Source organism: Meleagris gallopavo, chromosome 3 (assembly GCF_905368555.1).
Source record: "Meleagris gallopavo chromosome 3, MGAL_WU_HG_1.1, whole genome shotgun sequence".
NCBI classification, from domain to species: domain Eukaryota; kingdom Metazoa; phylum Chordata; class Aves; order Galliformes; family Phasianidae; genus Meleagris; species Meleagris gallopavo.
Window position 1 is genome coordinate 1,770,002 of NC_139406.1, and position 19,651 is coordinate 1,789,652.

At 34.1% G+C, this 19,651-nt stretch overlaps 1 protein-coding gene across 1 annotated transcript in view; it reads right to left on the reverse strand.

Annotated features, from left to right (window-relative positions):
- Positions 1–19,651, reverse strand: part of CNTNAP2 (contactin associated protein 2) — a 791,915-nt gene that overhangs the window by 561,882 nt on the left and 210,382 nt on the right. The window lies entirely within an intron of this gene.

The window sequence follows — 19,651 nt, forward strand, 5'->3', positions numbered from 1 at the left end:
GAGACAGACTTTTCTCAGTAGTGCTCACTGACAGGAGATGAGGAAATGGATGCACAAAAAAAAAGTCCCCATGAAATACCATCTGAACAAAAAAATAAAAAATAAAAATAAATAAAAATTACAGTGAGTGTGGTCAATCATGAGAATGGGCTGCCCAAAGAAATTGTGGTGTCACAGTCTGTGGAGATACTCAAACTTGGACTAGACAGGGTTGTGGAAAATGTGCTTTAGATGACCCTGATTGAGCAGGGAGGGCTGGAGTAAATGATCTCAGTTGGTGCCTTCCAGCATAAATAGTTTTGTGATTCTGTGATTTTATTTTCAATCCCGATGAATTACGAGGAACTATTTTTATGCCTTCAAAACAAGCTTTGGGGTTGTCAAAGAGTCTCCCATGTTTCTAGAGTTCTTGAGATCTTAAAATACAGGAAGACATGCATAAAAATTCATTCCGTGAAAGTAATTAATATTTTCACACACATAGTACTTAGAACATTCAGAATTGAATTTTCATTACCTGCTGCCAACATGTAGACTCTGTTAGTACAGGAAATATCAGACAAACCGGTACTAGAGTAGGAACATCTTTAAAAAAATGCTAATGGATGGCTTAAATAAACAAGTATGTTTTCTACAACTTCTTTAAGAAATTGTCAACAACTATGACATAAAAAAAAAAAAATCTAAAAAAAAAAAAAAAGCTACAGAAACCCAAAATTAATGACATACATTTTAATTAATAAACATAAATTAAACATAAATATAAAAGCATAACAACTATGGGAGAAGTACTCCATTCAATCACATTTCTATGTTGCAAACATCACTACCAGAATGACTCAGTTCAATGCGATGTGCTTCAGAAAAATAATGACTACAACAATATGATGTCTCCTATGTCAAATAATTTGAGTGTTACTTTCCCTTCTTGTGGCATAAAAAGAAGAAAAAAGAAACAACAAAGCAGCACATTTTTGTCTGCATTTATCAGATACTACAGCATCCTCTCAATTCAGTGCAATAATACATATTCATCAAAGTAAATAAGGGTGACCTAAGTATGTAAGGCCATCTGCCTACTGCAAGTGTCTACCCTGGTGTGGTCAAAATGGTCACTTGTCTATAAATGTTTAGCACATTATTTATTCCCGGTATTAACAAGACTGAGAATAAGTCCTGCTTAGAATAGCTAGATGTTTGTGCAATAATACACAATCCTGTATCATTGCTACCAGATTTCCAAGTCCCTTACATACGTAAAACAAAACACTGCAGACTGAGTGAATGGGGAGAAGTTCTTTTTCTTGTTCAGCTCTTCAAAGATAATGATGCTTACATAAAAGGCAGACAAGTTTTTATTTCTAAAACAAACTAAGCAAAGCAACTAACCAAACAAACAAAGAAGTCAAGACTTTTTCTACCAGATTGTGAATGTGAGTCATAAAAACTATTTATTTAGGCAGATGTGAGCAAAATTTCTTTCTGATTCGTGAGATTTCTTCCAGTGCACATCATGTCTTGAATGCATTCTTACTTCTTCTGCTTAAAGTAAAGCTGATGGCTCTTATGAGCTTTGAATTTTATCTTGGATTTCTGGTATAGATTTTGGTTATGGTTTGAACATTATCAGTGCTATTCTCAAGGGAAACTGTGAATTGAAGTACAAATTATAGAAAGTTCTCTACTTATTATCCTGTGGGTGATTCCAGACAGTTCACAAAACTCTTTACAAAAGGCCAAGCTAAAAACGCATTGGCCAAAAAGTAAAAATGCAAAACAAAATCAATCAAACAAACAGAAAACCTCACCTGGCAGGAATTAACAAAAAGTTCCATAGAAGAATAAGAGCAGAAGTGTAATGTAGGATATTGTGCAGCTAAAAGATAATAGTTTGAAAGGGAAGAAATATGAAATACACTTATGTGGAGCCAATTTGATACCTTTCTTTTTATAATTTATCGTTGTTATTTTATTATTTTTGTATCAGTATTCCACCTCATAACACCATGTAGTGCATGAGTTAAAGAGTTAATGCTCCGGTTTCATAGATGGTCAGTAGTTCTGGGTACCTCTCTCAGAAGAACGAATTACAGCTCCCAGAAGACTTTATTTTTCCATTTCCATTCTCCATTCAGAGGGAAAGATAAAACTGGGAGTCACAAGACTAGCTCTCCTTCTGCTCGTCTCTGCTGTATGTGCTTCCTAGTTGTCTTGCTTTTGCATTAGAGTAGGGCCTTTGGTTTTGGGTGCTCTTTCTATTATTTATTTGATTTATTTTTTATAACTATAATTACATTGTATTATATTGTGTTATCTCGCTATCTAAACCCTTTCTTTGTTTTTTGCTGATAATTTTCTTTCCAAGTCATTTATTTTGGTTAGACTCTGACTTATCTAGGAGATGAGAGGTTGGTGCTGCCCTGTGGCAAACAACATCAATTTGTGGACAATTTTACACTTGAAAGCATTTCTTTGGAGCTGTTTGCCTTCAGAAGAGAGTGGTCAGGAGTGTTTACTGGTGGAAGATCTGGCCTGTGGCCAAAAACTCCAGCTTGGTATGGGAGAACTGGGGTATGATACCATTGTATCCTGTGAAAAATAGGATGCAGGTGGGCACCTCCCTGTTCCCTCTTATCTGCTGACAAGATGCGGAAGATGGGAACAAAGAGTTTCTGCTGAGATCCTGAAGCCAGAAGCTGACACTCCAAAGGGAGCTGACTCAATCACTTTGGACTTACAAATAAGTTTGTACTGTTGTTGTCACAGTTGTTGTAAATCGAACAACAACCCCTGACGGCGCATCACTACTGAACATCAAGACCTGAACTACAAACTATGCAGAACTCATGGTAGTGACTATCTTTCTCTTGCTTTCTGCAAAGACTGCTTCCTTTTATTTCCTATCTCTTTTCTATTGCCTGACTCCCCTTCCTCCATCTCCTGAAATGATTAGGATCTGTAATAAACTGGTCAGGCTAAAATTTGACATCTTGTGTCTTAATCGCACTGTCAGGTATACATATATTAAAAGAACCTCCTCTCCCTCCTATAAGTTGCAGCAGGACACTCACATTCCGCTATTACAGAATTACAAAATCACAGAATGGCCAGGGTTGGAAGGGAACTCAAGTTTCATGAATCTCCAACCCCCTTGATACATACAAAAAAAAAACAGTGAGGCAGGATCAGGTCCTAGGCAACCTGATCTAGCTGTGGATGTCCCTTCTCAATGCAGGGGATTTGGAATAGATGAACTTTAAAGGTCCCTTTCAACTTTAGAGTTCCTATGATTCTATGAAATAAAACACTGGTTAAATCCATAGATGGTGTTGTCCTCTACCTACAGGTCTCTGTGCTGTCCCATCACATTGCGATATTGTATATTTGACAGTAGTGTGAAGAAATAAACCTTCACTAATAGAAATCATCCTGGGAATATCAGGATTTTATATTTATTTTCCATCACTCAAATGTTCCAATGTATTTACAGTTCAGGAATTTTAAAGAGATAGTAACTGCTGAAATTAATAAATCTATGGAGCAGTACTCTGTAAGACCACATTGGCTGGCAGTTTTGACAAATTCTCTGATGATTCAAAAATGAGTTATAATATATAGCTCTAAAACAGTCAAAACTTCTTCCAACTTGAACATTTTTTGTACTGCCTGTTGAATAGTTCCATGTTATTACCTTGGAGGTTTTTAAAATCTTTCTCAAATAAAATTCTGATTAACAAAATATTGAATCATGGTTTTATTAAGGATGAGTACAACTATTATGAAAAAGACAAACATTACTAAAATATTTATTTATTTATTTTCATCTGGGAGCTAAACACATTTATGTGCTTTTTTTTTTTTTTTTTTTCCTAACTTCACTTTCCAAAGCAGAATGAGATAGGTGATCTCTAGTTAATTTTACAAAAGTAATATTGAGAAGATGATCTTGTACTCTCTCCCTCTGATCTTAGCCAACGAAAATGGCAGGATATCCTATCCTCACACATGATGGCTCCCATGCAAGGATATGCACCCTGTTCATAGAGCTTCTCATCATTTTGCTGGAGAAATGGTGAAGTGTTCCTGCAGAGAGATGACAGAGAGGAAATGCTGTTTGCTTCCCGCTTCTCCACCTCCCCACCTCAGCAGAGGACAAATCCCAGAAGGCAGAGTTTAGGACTGTTCTTATACATATCATAACAGTACTTTTCCCAGTTGTTAGAAACTACATTTAGAATAGCAATATGACCCTTGTTTCAAAAGATTGCTCAGCAGTGAGTTTCAGGATGCTGTCCTAACAAGTCATTATTTATTAGCTTCATAGCACAATACAAATAGCCCTCAACTTTCTTCCTTCATAAATCAATAGTAAAAATATGTAGTCTTTCCTGGCAGTAGCCAGTCCATACTGACTTTATACTCAGCATGAGCAGAAGTTACAAGCAATATTTTCTGTATTATGCTAAAAAAAAGTCTCCACCAGAAAATGTTTCGTTTGTTTGGCCTTTAGTTTCTCTTGAAATCTGAGCCTTTTTAGTACATATAAGCACTATCAACCTACACTGAAGAAAGCAAGGATTCAATAACAATAAAATAAAAAACCATGAACAAAAATAACCACATTCCCTTAATGTGGTTATTAAACCACATTAAATGTGGTTTTCTGGTTGTTGCTTCATTATCCTCACAGAAGCCATTCTTTCTAACGTCCTGGTTGCTCATCTTTCTGATCATTTTGCATAGGATCCAAAAGAAACTTTAATGTGTAATTTCTGCATAATGCTCCACTTTAAAATTCTATGGTCTTCTTGTGGAAAGCCACCATTTTTGTGCATTTGTTTGCATTCTCAAGAGGAACTTTTTTATATCATATTTTAGGTACAAATTGCCTCTGAAGCAAATTTCAGATGATATTAAGGGAAATAAGCATTAAACATTTGAACTAAAACTTCCAGGTGTCATAAATCAAAATCTCCTTGCTTTAGTAGCAAAGATATTTCTAGCCATGAAAGAAATTTTGGGGAAGACTTCAATGTTAAGGAAGTTATTAATACTTACTAGGTTTTAATCTATCTTCTAAGCCTTGTGCAAATTGCAGGATTTTTTCTCAGTTCAGGAGATTAAATTCAGAAATAATCTATGAATTTAACAATTGATTAATTGATCAGCTGATTTAGCCTTCAAATCGTTTTGAAATTTGTGATTGGATTCATCTCCAAAATGAGGCTATCTCTTTGATTAGGATTTCTGTTCCCAGAAATATACCTAATTGTCCTGATCAAAACTTCAGAGCATCATTTTACATAATAAGAGAAATGAGAATGTTCTAGAAAAAATGCTGTTCAGAGAATGACTGTACCTATTTTTTATGAGCATGTAAACTATCAGGACACTAGATTTTGTGTAAGTACAAACAACATTTAAAAAAAAAAACTCATAAGAAACAAATCTACAAAAAAAAAACAGATTCAAAAGGGAAAGTTTAAAAAAAAATTAAAAAAAAAAGCAAAAAGGAAAGGCTTTTCAATTTTGTAAATAAATCTATTTGGCAGTATCTCATATTAATGACACTTGTCTACTCATTTCCTTGCAGCAGTGAAAGAAAAACTGAAACCTGTATTTACCTTAAAGGAAGGATTTAAACTGGCATGCAGTTACCAGACACAGTGCACAATAATAAAGGAGAGAAGCAACTTTCACATATGCCTCTTCCTTCAGCATTTCCAGTTGTCCTTCTTTTAGGGAAGGTCTACATTTGAATTTCAGTTCAGATCAGTCACTTTTCAAGAACTGTCCCACTTACATTGTGGCATGGTACACAAATTAATTCACTTTCAGATTATCTACAGTGAAAGCTGCCCCCTAATAATGATTATTTGGTCCATTACGTCAATTGTGAGCCAGTCCAAAATAGAATAAAAATCCTGAAAACACAAAGAGTGCTGACTTCTCAACAGCAGCTCCGGGCCCATCCATCTTGGCCAGTCCTACTTGCTAAGATACGGGTCAGATATGCCCTTTATGTTGATGGTATTGCAGTAAATGCTGAACAACCTCACCAGTTCCTATTACATTCTGTTGCCATGTGACAGATGGCAGGGAAGTGGCAGTCTGACAAAATACAGTCTTACATGGAAGTGCATATAAAGCACCTATAAATTGTAATTGATTACTTCCACGTGGAAAGCATTTCACTGCAACTATGCGCTCCCCCTGCTCCCCACCACCTTCCTTCCCCCACCTCCTTTCTTTGACCTGACCTTGAAGACAATGCCTTGTACAGCTGGACTATGAGCAACAGTAGTGATAACATTCAAACATATTAAGAATCACAAATCTGTCTCAGACTTGAGGGTTGAAAGAACTGATAGCAGATACCCAATTCATTAGCTGAAGTTCAACTGAGCATGCATTTAAAAAGAAACTTATGACTATGAGTCAAACAGCTTACCCCATAAAAAGTGAGAAGCCCAAGAGCCCCTTCAATCTTTCCTGCATGAGAGATGGCTGCACAACATCTCTTTGAACAGGGATGCCTCTAGAGGCTACACTTGAACAGAGATCCCTTACAACTTGATGTCAAGATGCCTTGCTGATACAGGCAAGTGTCTTATTATAAGTTTTAGAATTTGTTAACATCTTAGATTTTTTGTAAACTTCGTAAGCTTCACTAAGATAATATCTTAGATTGATTGTAATCTTTGTTAACATTGCTACATTGCTAAGATTATATCTGATTGTGCACATATAATCTCTGAGATATAAACCATTGACTGAATCTGGGACCAGGAGTGGATTCAGCTGCATCTCTGCTCCTTACCTTTCTGGTAAAGCAAGGGGATCCACTTTGAACTTCATGACTCAATGCAAGGGCCTTCCCAGCCTTTCACGTGTAATCCCTTACACACAAAACATTTAACAAACCTGTGATTAGGAGTAGATCCAGCTGCACCTATGCTCCTTACCTCTGTGATCAAAGAAGCAATGGGGTTCCACTCTGAACCTCATGACTCAACAGGACGGTGTCATATAAGTGTGTTTACCCTACAGTCTATGCAGTAAACTAGATAACTAAGTGTATCAAGCCATCTTGAATCTTGTTAAGTCACTATTAAAGCTCTACATTATCACAGATTCACAGAATCACAGAATTGTAGGGGTTGGAAGGGAACTCTAGAGATCATTGAGACCAACCACCCTGCCAAAGCAGGTTCCCTACACCAGGTCGCACAGGTAGGCGTCCAGGCGAGACTTGAATATCTCCAGAGAAGGAGACTCCACAACCTCCCTGGGCAGCCTGTTCCAGTGCTCCATCACCTCACCGTGAAGAAGTTCTTACGCACATTCGTGCGAAACTTCCTATGCTGCAGCTTATGTCCGTTTCCCCTCGTCCTGTCTCCACGTACCACTATTATATCTATATTATGTCAGTAAATACATTCTAGCTTCTCTCTTACCAGTGCAATATAGTGTAGTAGGTTTCCATTTGTGACATGTACCCAATGTCATTTGTGGATGCTTGCTGAACTTTTATGGAGACTGAATTTTAGCATATAGAGGTGGTGAGTGGTGCACTTCAGCAGTGGTGATGTTATTTTTGGAACAACTCCTAAGCATATCTGTGCAAAACTGCTACTGACTAGAGGTGGTTTTACAGCAGTTCTAAGTAGAAATTGTCCTATAAAGTGGAAATTATTTTATATTTTTGTCTTGCTATATATAACTTAACCATATATAATTTTACTATCCCTTTACATTTCATTCACAATTAATGTTTTCAAAGTGCCTTAATTTTTTCTACTAAAGGTGATAAATAATAATTATTATCTTATGTATAAAATAATTTCATCTGCTTAACATTTCTGATTTCAACGCTTTTTCTCCCTTCCAGCTACTCAGTTCATAGTAAAAGCATGTTGTACCATTACATTCTTGAGAAGAAATCAAGCCATGCTGATGTTCATAAGTCCTGTTTCCAGCACTGAAGACTAAACTCCTCCCAGAAGAACTGTTAATTCCTGGACACTGAGATAAAAGATGCTTAAGTTCTGAAACTGTTCTGTCCTCTTGGATGCAATCAAAATTAAAAGACTGATATTTGAATAAAAGTATTCACAAGAATAACCAGTGGTCAACCTGAAAGAAGCTAAAGGCTAGTTTTTTGCTTTTTTTTTTCCCTCCACAAAACCCTTTTCTACAATTTAATGATTTTATATATCTATGTGAATATATTTTAGCAAAGCTAAATCTTGGGGAGACATACTATCACCATATAGTCCTTTTCTTTACCTTCTGATATATCTATTAAGTTCTGCAAAAAAAGCTTATAACTTGGCATCTCTGCAGATAAGTATCTGACAAATATGAAAAATGACCTTATGGTTCCTAAGACCACTTGAGGTAATTGATCTACAAACACACACTGTCAGACAGCAAAGCAAATTATAACCAGCCACTAAAGTCACAAGTAGCTCAATAAATGATTTCCTGACATTTCATTACATTACTGAGGCAGCATATCAGTCCTTTGGGTCTCACATCACAGCAGGTCTTATTTTCTTTGTAAACTCTAGGTAGAGATGCACACAAAGAAGAAAAAGAAGAATCAAAACAATTCATGAGCAGTAGGTCAGGTTTGTCTTGAAAATGGAAGTGTCTTGCTAGGTAATTTTCTCGAAATCTAGACCATGGCAACAGTTTTCTGCAGGTTTTTCTGACTGGTACTTTGTGATGGTGTGCTACAGTACTGCATATATTTTCCCATAAGAATAGGTAGTAAAAATGTGCTACATTTCAACTTACAGGATGTGATTAAAAAAGCTTTTTCTAGGATTTCTCATCTATACATACAACAGCAGCAGATGAAACCTCTGACTGCTCAGATTGTTATTCTTTCTCCCTCTCCAAATAATTACAAAAGCTCCCAAAATCCATTTCCTGACAACCGAATGACTTAGAGCATCAATAATTCCACATACACATTTTGATCCCCTGCCAAGCACCAAGTCAAATATATTCAGAACTAATATTCATCAGCTGTTCGGTGACTATGTGTGAAAAACTGATGATTTCAGGTCAAGTCTTACTGTACAGCTGTCCTTAGAATCAAAACTATTACTTTTGCTAGCAATCTCAAGACAGCTACAAATAAATAGGCCACAGAAAATGAACTGCTTTCTTTCCCCAAATGTTTGAACATCTACTATAGCAATACTAAGCAATTACATACTACATCATCAAAGCACTCTGTGAGTCCTTTGAATTAAAATACAATCTTTATAACTCCTTGTTTCTTTTCCAAAAAAGAGAAGACCTCATTTCCAGGTTGTCTATCTGATGAAGCACACGAGTACTGAATTCTCTCAGCGCTAATGAAGCAGCATTTGTGCATTGTGAATGAAAACTCCTTGAGCTTATGTAATAAGAAAATACAGACAAGGAATTTAGGATAGCATCTTTAAACTTACATATTTTGATTGTCTCAAAATAATTTAAGCCACTTTATCATATCTATTGCAACTCAAGTTCGATTTTATGAACAACTCAAGGAATATATTGATAAAAGCTACCAGCAGGTCAGCGCTATTAAGGGTTGTGGTGGAGGATACTTCTTTTTTTTTCTTCAGGAGATTGACAGAGAGGAAAACAAAAGGTAAAGAAAACAAGAGGAAAGAGGTGAGGAGGAAATAGTTTTCCAAGGGACAAAATAGTGATGAACAATGGCCTTCACACATGACACAGAATTTAATATAACTTTTGTTTGTTTGTTTGTTTGTTTGACACAAATTTTATTTACAAATTTATAGTAGGAACTTTGGGAAAGTTGTTATTTCGACTTGCACATAACTTTTTAACTATGTACTTTTCTTCATTTAAATGTGCTTTCTCTTTTTCATCAATTTCAATTCCACACACATAATACAAGTAAGTAAATGTAGGATAACAATAAAAGCATGCATAGATCTCAGCTGGGTCAAATTTTAAATACTTACTTGACAATAAAGATAACAGAAACATGGCAGAAACCATCTCAATGATTTTTTTGCTTGTTTGTTTTTTCTTTCACTATTACATACATTCATTGTCTTTTTTTTTTTTCCCCCATGGAAATTAATTTTAGGCAGAGTTTTGCCACTGTCTTTTAACTCAGCTGTGGTTATGAATAAAAGAGGGATGAAAGCAGTTTATGACTTTAAAAACTTCTTTTATAAAGAGGGTCAAAAATCTGAAAATCAGCTACCTCAAAGTTACAAGCTTATTTTCTAAGCCAGCAATACATGGATTTATTCTATGATATGGAATAAGAGAAACAAGGCAAACAAGGGCAGAAAAAAAACAATAAATCAAAAAAACCACCACAACAACAAAAACAGAATAAAAATCAATGGGAACTTTTTTAAATTTCTTGTTGGTTGATGAAAGATTCAACATGAGCCAGCAATGTGCACATGCAGCCCAGAAGGACAACTGTGTTCTGGGGTGCATCAAAAGAAGCATCACCAGCAGGTTGAGGGAGGTGATCCTCCTCTACTCTGCTCTCATGAGACTCCACATGGAGTATTGTGTCCACTTCTGTCCAAGACAAGGACATGGAGTTGTTGGAATAGGTCTGGAAGAGGCCCATGAAAGTGATCAAAGGGTTGGAGCACCTCCCCTAGGACAGACTGGGAGAGCTCGAACTCTTCAGCCTGGAGAAGAGAAGGCTCCAGGGGGACCATATAGCAGCCTTTCAGTACGTGAAGAGGGCCTACATGAAAGGATATGTAGTGACAGGACAAGGGGAAACAGTTTTAAACTGGAGGAGTGTAGATTTAGACTAGATATTAAGAAGAAATTCTTTACTGTGAGTAGTGAGACACTGGAACAGTTTGCCCAGTTGTGGGTGCCCCCTCCCTGGAAGCATTCAAGGCCAGGTTGGATGGGGCTTTGAACAACCTGGTCTAGAGGGAGGTATACCTGCCTGTAGCACGGGAGTTGAACTAGATGCTCATAAAGGTCCTTTCCAACCCAAACAATTCTATGATTCTATGATTCTTTCTTTTTATTCTGAAGACTTCCTATAAAAAAAAAAACAACAACAAAACAAACAAACAAACAAAAAACAAACCAAACCAAACAAAACAAAACAGCTAAGCATCTTACCGTACTGGGTTTTCTTCCATTCAATTTTTACTATCTTGTCTTCTATATGTCCTGATGTTAATTCAGCACATGGCAAGAGAAATACTTCCACAACGTTAGTGGAATTAACTGTAATAAATTTTTGTATGGGATACCAGTTTGCACAGGCAGTCCTTTGTTTTCCAGAATCCACTGCCTTGTTATTAATGCCAACAAATATTTTAATTTTTTTTAAAGTACTTACACTAAATAAAGACCACTCCAAAATAGTTACTGGTGAAGTCTGGACACCACATACAGACATGCATGTGCCCCCAAATGATAATGAATAGGTAGCTCCTGGAGTAAGAATTTCTGACGACAGGAGTCATTGAAAGCAAAGATCTTTCAGAAAGAATATTTGAAAAATCATGGCTGTCAGGTGAAGTTCACAGTGACTGGAAAAAGATAAACATTACTCCCACTTTTAAGAAAGGTAGAAAGGAAGATGTGGGAAACAACAAGCTGGTGAGACTTACATCTCTGCCTAGATTGTGAAATATATACTCATGGAAGCAGTGTTAAGGCACATGAAAAGTGAAGAGATGACAGCCAGCATGTCCAATAGAAATTCACTTATATGATAAGTGTTTTGTATTTAAAATGCACATAAATTTCTTGAAGTATCTAATTACAAATGTATTTATTCCAGCTAAAGTTTAAATGCAAAAGTAATCAAGTTCTTTTTATCTTCTTCCAGTCTGTTAGTTTTGAGCAGTAACAAAAACAAAGCTGTAAAACAAAAATCAGGCAATAAGGTTTTGAAAACCTGTCCTTTTAAAAAACAGCAGAACACACCTCTATTAGTCATCATTTTTCTCAAGAGGAAATGCGGTAGAATTCTTATATTCAAACCATCACAAAGTGGAAAAACATGTTGGATTCTCCATCACAGCAATATTTATATGTGGAGTAGTAATATAGAAGTTATGTGCCATATTTATATCTATATTAGTTTATATTTATATCTAGATGTAGGATATTCTTAGACATCACTACATCTAGAAATTACTTTCCTTAAATGGAACTCAGAGCCTAATATATTTATTATTCCAAACAAAGAGAAGCAAGGAAACCCTAATTTGTTTACATATAATGAAATGCTTCACAGAAAAAAAGTGGCTTACTTGTCCATGTTCAAATACAAATCCATTCTTCCTACATGCACTTCTCATGTACAATGTATCGTGAATATTTTTTAGAGCACTGTGTATTTTGATTTGTTCATCATGTTTTTTTCCCAGGCAAGTCCCAAGAAAATAAGAGGAAAATCCTCTCTCTTTAGCCTACTGATTGATATTATGAAACTGCAAACACAGAAAAAGTATCCTGAAGTTAACCCAGAAGGCTTGAAAACTGCACTATTAGTACACTGTATTTTAGCACATTTGTACATACATTAATATATATGTTTATTTTCTATTTATACTCAAATCTCGAAACACATATCTTTAAAAAAATTCATCTTGTATCTGTAAGAAGTCTGAATATAATCATGTTACAAGTTACAGATTGTACTAATGTCTGTAAATCTATAACTGTAAATATCTAGAGCTTTCTGACACTATGGTTTGGATTTAATATTCTTAAATTTTTTCTCAGAAAAAGCCAGCTACATGTAGTAATTTAACAAAGAGCTAAAATAGATGATAAACCAAAATGAAAGTAAGTGTGAAAAAAAAACCACATTTTCTGCTTATTTCTGTGTTATAGGATGACAATTGTATTCCTGGCAGAACAGTCAAGATAAATAGAAAGAAAGAAGATAAACTATGTACAATTCTGAATTTTAAACAATATAGCTTTCTGACCCTCTTTTGAACATTATTTGATAGCCTTCTATCTATCTATCTATCTATCTATCTATCTATCTATCTATCTATCTATCTATCAAATCAAATTATAAACTTCCAATATTTGACTGATAACCCACCTGCCTTGTTTGTCACAGCATGACAAAATCCCCTGGCTTCTCTCTCAGCAGTCTGTTAGATCTGTGTACAGTTCAACACATATTCTTCTTAAATTATACTGTAACTTTTATCTGACCTTTCACATAGTATAGTTTAAGTAGAAAAGAAATGCATGTTCATGAACAAATTTATGTATTTTCTGATATATATTCAGGTCACAAGCTGACAAAGAGAAACTATGCAATGAAATTTCACTCAAAACCATAAAAGAGGAGGCAGGATCACTCTCCAGAAGAATTTTTCTTTTTTTGTTTTCTAATAGTTTTCTAATAGTTTGCATGGCAAACAGATATTTCAATTCAATTCATTTTCAAAATATATGAGTACAATCTCTACTAGTTTTGTGTAAATATTGAAACATTAAGGAAGAAGAATGCAGCAAAAGACCTGAAAATTCTGTGGTGCTACTGCAATCTTAGCAATAGCCATATGTATGTAAATTAAATAAGATTCTGAAAACTATTTGGACAAGTGTTTTAAACTTTAAACGCAAAATTAATTATCACTTAAGAAACAGAGCACAGTCCTTAGCATTGTCTAAGGTAAAACATCAGAGTTCCAGAAGCAAGAAAGAGAACAGAGGAAAAGGGGAAAAGGAATCACATTAATAATCCTATGAAATATATATCACCACAGTTTTGTAGTAGTACCACAGCTCATTCCCAAATATAGATATTTATCAATTTTTTAAGAATGTTTTGTTTACAAAACACCAATAAAAAGAGACTCTGTTCAAGCTTTCCTCAACATACACAATTTGTGGGCAAAAATAAACATCAACATTCAAATGTCTGGAAGGTTAGCTACAGTCTTGGTGGTAAGACAGTTATTGTAGGGACAAAACAGACTAGGTCTTGAAATGTGGTTCATTACAGATAATAGAGTCTGTTAAATCCAACAGTAAGAACAGGCAGGAAAAAAAAAATGGTGTTATCATCAGGAAAACCTGTTCTTTAAAGATTTTTACCAATTTCTTCATTAGAAAAAAAATTCCTATTTCTATATTTACATGAAGATACATAGGAGTAAAGAATGTTTTGAATCACCCTTAGTTTTAATTTCCATCTGTATTTATTTACTATGTATTAACCATTGAGGGATTTTTAAACAAAGATAGATCACTTGTTTTGATAAATTGAATTCCATGAAAGAAATTACTACTTTTTCACAAATGAAAAATTAAACAGATCTAACCAGTTCTTATGAAGACTTGTGATTTTCTGCTTTTTATTGGTGGTGCTTTTGTTTTTGTTTTTTTGTTTTTTTGTTTGTTTGTTTTTTAATTGTTGTTGAAGTATACATTATTTTTCTTACTCCACTAAATATCAAATTATACCACAAGTAAAATGTAAAGACAGCTACAAATTTAACCATTCTTTGACAAAAAATCCCTGTCTTAGATAAGTCTTTTTTTATAACTCTCATTCAGTGAAGACTGAGTCTATTAGTAACGCATTCTGTCATGATATAAATTCAAATCATAAAATCATAAAATATCCACAGAAGTGACTCACAAGGATCACTGAGTTCAACTCCTGACTCCTCACAGGACTACCCAAAAATCAAATCCTATGTACGAAAGCATTGTTCAAACTTCTCTTGAACTCCAGCAGGACTGGTGCCCTCAGGAGCTTTTTCCAGTGCCTGATCACCTTCTTGGTGAAGAACCTTTCCCTAATTCTCAATGTGACCTTTCCCTGATGCATTTTCATGCTGTATATTACAGCAGATTGTATGCTGATTTTAAGATAGAAGAATTCTACAAGTACTGTATTTCCATCCCTCTTTGAAAGAAGAAAAGCTTTTATTTTTCTTGTTTACCATACTATTGGTGAAGCAAGTATAGGCTTGGCCATAAAAACACTGGGAAGAAAGCATACCACTCTTAATTTTCTATGGAATTGTGTGGCATTTTCTTAGTCTTATCTTAGACAAAATCTTAGAGATTTTGTATTCATTTAGATAAAAGTATTTTGTATTTATTATTAACTGCTTCAGATAACTGGAAGTGAAAGTAAATAGAGTATGCCATTTTAAAATGACACCATTTGCACCTGAGAACACTACTTACAACTTTTACTCGCAGGTTAAAAACAAAACAAAACAAAACAAAACAAACATCAATAAGAATTCCTTCCTCGAGTGATATCTCCCATCTTATGCCAAAGATATAACGTTTTACTTTCTTCCATTATTCACCACTCTTCACCTGCCCAAGTCACATGCTTTTCAGTATGCAGTTTGAATCTGTAATGTATTTGTTACTGTGACAAGGCATTCTCTGTTGATGGTAATATTTGTGGATAGAAGTGTGAGGATAAGTTCTATAACTGTGCATATGTGTATGGTAAAAGAATGTGACGACAGTACCTCCAAATGGGATACAGGCACTACAAAGCAATAACAGGTAATCAAGATGAACAAAGGGAATATTCCAACAATCAGTGACAGCTCAAGAGGATTACAATGTCGATCCAGAGAAATTTTACTACCTTAGCTGTTAACCCTTAAATGAAGGTGAGGAGGGGGGGATCCAAACTCCACCCCTTTTGCTCACTTAGATGTATAACTTGCACCTGAGCTCCCTGGATTAGTCACATCTTCTCATCTGGTGCTCAACCACTGGTTCAGTCTATGACCTGGCAATTCCACTGCACTATGAAAAAGTTATCTTGTGAAGAAAATGAAAAATAATTTTGCCATATTTTCCTCACATTATGACCGAGAAAAAGGCACTCATCACTTAATATGTAATACACGAGATGCAAGTGCATCACTGCAGTTCATAAGATAGAATTGTTTTCAAGCTTTTAAACACTGGTAGTGTCTCAGTATTTTGAATATTTAAAATGAAGGCACTTGCAGGCAGAGTTCACTACTTGGATCTGGTAGGATATAGCTGAAATATAGGTTCCATCTCAGTTACCTTTTTTGGGAAAAAAAAAAATTGTGCTGTATTTAAGACTACTTATACTGGATTCTAAGTACTAACATATTAACTACATTATCACGTGTATGATACTGTAAGACCCTAAAAAATCAGGATCTCAAAAAATGTTTCCTAAAACAACTAGGCTGTTTACTCTGTTTTAATTATTGTTGCTGCCAACAAATGAGAATAATACAAATTTCTTTAGTGAGTCTAGAAAAATTTCCTCGATAAATATGATTTTTTCATTGTTTCAGTGAAGAGATAAATTCCATTAAGAAAAAATAAGCAGTTCTTGGCTGAATCCATACAAGCAACAAATAGGCCTTATAATAATATCATTCTAATATGGTTTTATGATAAAATCTTTTTTTGTTCTACTATTGCCTCTTAAATAGTTCTAAATATATTTTTAACTACTGCTTTGACAAGAAGCGCAGCAAAGAGAAGCTTGAGAAAGCAAGATTCAGGAACACACAACTATCCACTTTATGTTGAAAAGCATTGAAAATCAACAGATCAAGAAAAAAAATTGATCTTGAAGAATGTATGTTTCCAGAGAGATTTGTTAATGGAAATAATTGGTAAGGGTGGCTTTTCTGTTGTACTTTAACAGATGCTATTAATTGTACAACTGGCAGACAAAGCTATAATGTTGATAATGTAAAAAGAATTTGAGAATTGACTGAAAGCATTTGGTGGAATGATACTTCACAATCTGCTTATTTCTACGTAAGAGTGGAGTGAAATGAAAGTATCAAAAATTAAAAATGACAGAATGAAAATTTGCAAAATTAAAAAAATTACAAAACAAAGTATTCTTGACAGTACTGATCAAAACATGTTAACTGAAATGGTAGTTGTCGAGTTGAAATGTTTTATTTTACTTCACAAAAGTTATCAAATTGTCCCTATTGAAAAAAATATATATTTATTTATTTCTACATAAGAACATCTCTTTGCAAAGAAATCTCTTAAGATCCACATCCCCAGATCTTTTTCATGTCAGACTACTAACTGGACTACTTTTTATGTAATACTCATTCATGATGAAATCTCCATTGAGTTCAGCCCATTGGAGAAAATTGAAGGCTGACTACTATGCCCAGAAGACATTGATGTAATAAGAGACTTAATCTGATACTTACTTCGCTGAATGAAACAGAAAACAATTTAAGTGAATTCAGACTGCCACCCCTCTACTCTTTCTGGAAAACTTAATACTCACTAAAATAAAATAAGATTATTATTATTGTTATTTTAGAAGTCACACTTTTTTTAATGTGGGAAATTCATATTTGAATTTTTTTTTTCATTAAAAAATCGTTTTAATATTCCAACAATTTTAATCATTGATTTTTTTTTTTTTAAGGAATTGTTCATCTTTTCTTGCTGTATTTTATTTCTATATAAAACAAAACAACACATAATTAAATTGAAAAACATTCATATAAAAATTAAAAACTGAACAGGTAAAAAGAAAAAAAAAAAGTAAAAATAGTCTAGCATTATAACCAGTTAGATATAAAAGAATCCTAGTCAACCCCTAATCCCTCTTCATTGATATAGTTTCTCAATCTTCATTCAAAACTGTAGGAAAAGAATGTCTCAATGTTGAAACTGATGATAGACAGATTCAAGTGAAGGTTAGCGAAGAGGATTTTCAAGTCAAGTGTCTTTTCCTGAATTGTACAATTCTCCCCTACAAGATCTTTTATCTGACTCTTCTTGTTTAGTTCTATTAGCATTAATATAAAATAGAATTTAAGCTAAGAATTATTAAATAGCATTAGTCCTCAATAAGGTTCTTTTCTTTATGGATTTTCTTTGAAAATACTTCATAAAGGTGATCTGAATGATTATTCTTTATTTCACAAAGAGGAATTCTAGGGTTACAAGTTAGAAAAAGATTAACCATGAAAATGTGGACAGCTTTAAAAAGACATCTTCTAGTTCAAAGTCTTAGTATTGTTGAAGTTAAATTTATTCTATCAACGCTAATCATTCCAATCTTACATGTTAGATGAGGATGTTTACAGGCCTTTTTTTCATTGTTCTAATGATTACTCTTCAAAATATTTGATATAGATCTCTACAATGTCTGCAGATTATATCACTTTAGACATAAATGACTACAAATGTTCCAATCTTCCTAATAGGAAACAGGATCCCTTTCCTAACAGGAAATAAGATAGCTTATTTATCCTACTAAATTATATAAGCACAATTTAAGAATTGTAATTTTAAATAAGCTCACCGATGTTAATGAAAATAGATGGTTTTAATGATTTTATATCTTAAATTATGCTATCCTAAACTGTTAGAATTTGAAAAGATGGCTTTCTTTTCCCTGGAGAAAAATATCACTCTGTTAAAAATTACAATGACAATAATTACATGAATGTGCAAAAAATTAGATACGAATTATGATGCAATACAATGAGAAAGCATCGTAAAATAACTGTCTGAAGTACATGGCATCATGTCTAATGTCTAAGAACTCTGATAACTTAATATATCAGGATATTGGAGTTTGAATATTTATTATTTTGGAGAATATTATTTTGGAGAATGTAATTACTTTTTATTAAAATATAGACTATATATAACAAAAAATATTAAAGGACATTAGTCACAGAGGATGATTTTTCTCACATCTTTTTTTCAAATCTTCATCCAACACACTAGAGCTATGCTTGGTTTTGAATCACATTGCATGTGTTACCTATTCTCATGATTTTTCCCTTGAGTGCCTGAGGTTAACAAGATGTTTATTGATGTTTTATGTTAATATAATTTTCTCTTACTTTAAATGGGAAAATTCTGTATCCTACTGAGCAACCGAAGATGTTTGTGCTTATACTCTGCAGATCTTATCTTTGGATATAATGTTTTACATTTTGCATTCACCAGAGAAAAATCCTTAGTTAGTATGACCAATATAGGTGAAGTCATGTGAATCCTTTTAATTGAAAAACAAAATATGTTATTATTTAGAGCTTAATCTTAAATTATACCATTCAATCATAGCAGTTATAATTCTGTATTTGACAGAAGTCTATAAGTGATGCAGTACAAGGATATGCATTGTACGAATCTGAACTGGGATCCGAAGTGGGAATACAAGAATTCACAGGACTAAATGGGATCTTATATTCAATACTAAGCTGATTAACAGTTTTCTTTGCTGTGGAATTTTAGCTAACAAGTTTTTCATTTTAAAGAATTGCTGTAGGAGTTCCTATTAGCTTGTATAAATTAAGTTCCTGGAAATTAGGTTTGTTCAAAGCTGCCAAAAGTTTTACCCTAGTTCCTATCTCCCCTCTTCCCTGGTTCTAATGACTTTTCATTGCCTGCAGAAACCATGGACATTTCCACATTCATAAAAATGTTTCTTAAGGTGAAAAAGGAGTTCTTCAAATAGTGATTAAAATTTAATTACTTGAGGCCTTAAATGGAGTAGTGATGCTGAAATCAGCATTAATTTCAAAGTTTTTGAAGGCGTAAAGAGAGGTAAAACCACATTTCTTACATGTTATTGCTAAGTCACGTACATGTGCATTGATCCCTGTACCCACTGTAGCACAAA